We start from the raw sequence: 4802 nt of genomic DNA, 5'->3' as shown, positions 1-4802 counted from the left end.
CAGCAACGGGCACTGTGTGAGAGAAATCTTAGCATTAAGGAGGGATTGCCCCCAGCCACCTTCCTCCACACTTTATTTAAAACCAACCAAATGCCGATAAAACATGTATCACTGCAGCTATGATCCCACATCAGCAATAATACAACTGGCCGTTGATCAATGTGGGGGGTTTGGGGCACCAACCCCCACATAGTCAAGAATCCTTGTACTGCATAACTTTGATTTCCCAAAACTTCACTACAGTTGTCTCTCTGTATCCACAGGGATTGGTTCCAGGATCTCTGCAGATACCAAAATTTGTGGAGGCTCAAGTCCCCCACATAAAATAAAAGTAGAACAATACAGTCTACTGCATACAGTCGGCCCTTCGCGCACACAGATTCCCAGCTGGGGATTCAAAATACAGTTTTCCACAGTGGATTAAATCCACAGATGTGAAACCCAGAGATATGGGTGGCTGAGTGTATATTTATTAGGAAAAAAATCTGTATATAGGTGGACCCGCGTAGTTCAACCCCGTATTATTGGAGGGTTAGCTAATTGACTGGAGCGCCACATTCCTTGGGCTGGGCCTGGGTGGGTGATTAAAGGGGCAGGTGGAGGAGGGGAGGGCCTACAGGGGTGGTTCTTGGGAATGTGAGCCTGCCGTGTCTGTGTGGCAAGACAGCTGCTGGTGTGCCCCGGGGCAGATGAAAGATTGGGGGTGATCCCTTTCCCTCCTCCCTCTGTCTTGCCCTTGGCTTGTCTCTCACGGCATCCTCTGGGATTTCTCTCTGACCCCTCCTCAGGGCAGGTGGGTCTTGCTTGTCAGTCTGGGCCTCCCCTCCCAGCCCACAAGGGCCCCTTCTCTCTCCATCCCTCCTGGAGGAGGGAACAGATGGTTCCCCCAGAAAAGGGCCAAGACTGACTTAAGGGACAGGGAACAGCTTCATCCCTTCTTGGTCCCTCCTATCTGCTGAGCCAGATGTTTGGGGCCTCTGCCTGACAGCTGATGGCAGCGTCTGTCTCAGGGTCTGGGCCTATGGGTGTGGCTCCCACTGTATGTGTGTGTTCACGCCAATGGCTTTGGAGTCCAACCAACTGGGTCTGACCTCTTACTAGCTCTGTGACCTTGAGTTAATTTCCATGATGTTTTAAAGTTGCAGATTCTTCATCCATAACATCCAGCCTCCCAGAGACGTGCCAGTAGAATGAGATATTGTACAGGCAGCCGTTAGCACAGCTCCAGGCACACAGTAAAGTGTGGTGAATAGTAGCCATGGCCACGGCTAGGAGAAAACTCCAATCAGCATGGGGTCTCTTGAGGTTCGATGCTCCCAACAAGTGAAGGTAGAGGCCCAAAGGCCTGGCTGATGAGAAAGGGAAGGAGCAAGGCTTCTGGGTCCCCAAACCTCTAACCCTAGCTTCCCCTCCTTTGTAGACTGTCTGAATCAGGAGACCTTGGGCTGCCCACACCCAATCCCAAAAGGAAAGATGAGCTCTGAGAAGACCTCTGTCCCTCCCATGTACTTCTGCTCCCCGAGAGGGAGACTGACCGGACTCCAGCAGACTCAGCTCAATGACTCAGCTGCCCCCCAAGAGCCTGGGAGACAGCAGGGAGTCCCCAGGGCCAGGCTCCCCCTCACTACCATTCCTTGTTTCTTTTCTTTTCTTTTCTTTTTAGCGAGAGAGAAAGAAAGAGACAGGAAGGGAGAGAGATGAGAAGCATCAACTCGTAGTTGCAGCACTTAAGAAGTCCATTGATTGCTTCTCATACATGCCTTGACCAGGGGGCGCAAACAGAGCCAGTGACCCTTTGCTCAAGCCAGTGACCTTGGGATCATGTTGATAATCCTATGCTCAAGGCAGCAACCTCGTGCTCAAGCTGGCGAGCTTGCACTCAAGCCAGATGAACCCACACTCGAGCTGGTAACCTTGAGGTTTCAAACCTGGGACCTCAGCATCCCAGGTCTATGCTTTATCCACTGAGCCACCACTGGTTAGGCCCTTGTTTCTTTTTGAATAGATCCTGGTGCAGCCAATCAGGACCTGGAGCCTCAGCTCTGCTCCAGCACTGGTTAATTTCAACTGATGCCTGGCCAGTGGTTTAGAAGGGGCCCTGTGTGGGGTGGGGTGGGGTGATTGGGGAATAGGGAGTGGTTTCTACAGGGCCTAGGCCTCTATCTCAGGATCCAGTGCTGTCAGCTGGGAGACCTGGGAGGGGACAACATTAACCCATCCTGCCTTGGAGAAAAAAAAATACTGAGTCTGATTATCTTTTGGATGACTGGAGGACATGAGGTTTCCTAAGGCTCAACTTTGAGAAAATGGGGGAGTAAGTTCATTCAATCATTCAAGTAGGCCCACAACATTTATTTTGCACATACTCAAGTGTCAGGCAGGTGCTGTGCGGGGCACTTGGGGATTCAGAAGACTGAAACCCAGGATGGGGTCCTGGGAGCCGCTGAGTGTGGGGGAGAATAAACACTGGGGTTCTGGGACTGTGCTGGGGAAGGCAGCAGCTCACAACCTGGGGAGGCCTCCTGTGCGCTATGTCACATGTCATTTCAGCCAGCAAACCCCAGAGTGAGCAGGGATTCCTCCGTGATTTAGCGAAGAGGTAAACAGATACACTCAAAGCCCTGTAGCAGGTGTGTCCATGAAGGATGGAGCTGGCAACTTGGGTCCTGCTGTCCCTTCTCCATCTTGGATGGGGAGGCCTGGAGGGCAGATGCCAAGAAGGACTGACAGTGCCTGTAATATATAGGCTTCCTCATCCTTCTGCCTGATCTGCACAGCAAAACCCAAACCTTGCATGGCCTCACCATAAGTGCATCCTCTTGTACCCGGGACTCTACTGCTGGAAGTCATAGCTTAGGTCAAACGTGACACTAATCATTATTATTATTAATTTTTAGAGAGAGAGTAAGGGAGACAGAGAGAAAGAGAGAAACAATGTTTTGTTGTTCCACTTATTCATGCCATCTCTGGTTGCTTGTTATATGTGCCCTGTCTGAGGATTGAATCCTCAACCTCAGCATGTTGGGACAATGCTCTAACCAACATGGCCAGGGCCATGAGCTACCTGGCCAGGGCCAAATGTGGCACTTTTGGAAGTAAAGTACACATATTTCTAAAAGAAACAACTTCACTGAAAGGAAATAAGAGTCCCAGATGATAGTGCTGTGTCCTGAGGTAACAAGAAAACTTTCAAAGATGTCAGGGGCAATGCTCCTGTCTTTCTGTCCGGCAGGACAATCTGAGTATCAGTAAGAGAAGGAAAATTAGGTGAACCTGAAATAAGACAGGTGTGACAAGCAGCAGAGATTTCCAGAGGGTCAAAGGTGCTTCAGACCGTGGATAGGCCTCTGCATGAGAAATGACCATCCTTGTGCCCAGAGGAGTAGAAAATAAAGGCAAAAGATGAGCCCAGACATGAGAGATACCTCTACATAGTGGCTTTAAGTTCTCTCCTCATTGCAAAGACGCCACTGTTTGCCTGATAACCAGACATAATATGTTTGGATATAATTTTATTTGTGTATATTATGTTAATTGTTTAAGGCATTTAAAGTGTTCAGAAAAATCAATCATGTTTTCATTACAGTGTGTAGCTATAACAGAATCTTCATGGCCCAGGTGACTGAGTTCAACTCTTAGCTGTGTGACCTTGGGCAAGTTACTTCACCTCTCTGGGCTTCAGTCTCCACCCATGCAAAATAAGAACCAGGTGATAATACCGTGTTTCCCTGAAAATAAGACAGTGTCTTACATTAAGTTTTGCTCCTAAAGACACGCTAGGCCTTATTTTCAGGGGATGTCTTATTTTTCCATGAACAAGAATTCACATTTACTGTTGAACAAAAAAATCAACATTTATTAATATACTGTAGTCATGTCACCACAAACATCAGCATAACTAGCCAAACTCTGAATTCCATCAGGAATTTCTTGTGACTCTATTTCCATGTACAACAATCTAATAGTAGCTTCCTCTTGGGGTTGCTGTGAGGCTTAGTGAAGCGAGGCATGTAAGGCACATCCAACAGTGCTGGATGCAAAGTAAATGCAATATTGAGCCTATTGTTATTGTCACTGTTTTAGTAATTTATATTTAAAATATTTGGAGAAATTTAATTTGTCAATTTCCTGTGTTAACTTTTACTTGGGTGACTATTAGATAGATGTTGATTGTTTAAGTAATATCAATTATTCAGTAGACCCAGAGGGTTAACAGACAGTAACATGAAACCAAGCTCAGGTATTAGTAGAGGATTTCTTTCCATTAGGAAAGGCCCCTGGACTTTGAAGACTTTAATAAATAACCCCTCCTCCACCAATGCCTGTAAACCTGTGTGTAATGACACCACCCGTCCTCCAGGGGGCCCAGGCTGTTTAATGTGACTCCCTACCTCTCTTGAGCACTCTGCCCCCACCACAACACCATACACCACTTCTGGATTTCCTCCTTTCGTCTTTCCAAAACTCTCTCCCTCTTCCTCTACTTGCTCCTTCCCCACAACCCTGAGGAGCTCAAGCCTATCCCATCAAAATAAACAATCTTCCCTAAACCTTATAGCAATTGCCCTGTTCTCCTCACAGCTCAATTCCTCAATAAACAGTACTCTCTCTTCTTCCTCAGCTCTCATCCCTCCTACGCTCAAGGCAGCCCAGCCCTTCCCCTATCTCCCCTTTCCACTAATAACCTAATTGTTGCCAAATCTATTGGACACTCCCCAGCTCCTCAGCTGATTTCTCTGTTGCGTTTGACACATGCAGCCTCTCCCTTGTCAGAAATATCTAGTCTCAGTTCCCCTCCTATC

This window comes from Saccopteryx leptura, chromosome 2, assembly GCF_036850995.1.
Source record: "Saccopteryx leptura isolate mSacLep1 chromosome 2, mSacLep1_pri_phased_curated, whole genome shotgun sequence".
Lineage (NCBI taxonomy): Eukaryota > Metazoa > Chordata > Mammalia > Chiroptera > Emballonuridae > Saccopteryx > Saccopteryx leptura.
This window is presented reverse-complemented; position numbering follows the sequence as displayed.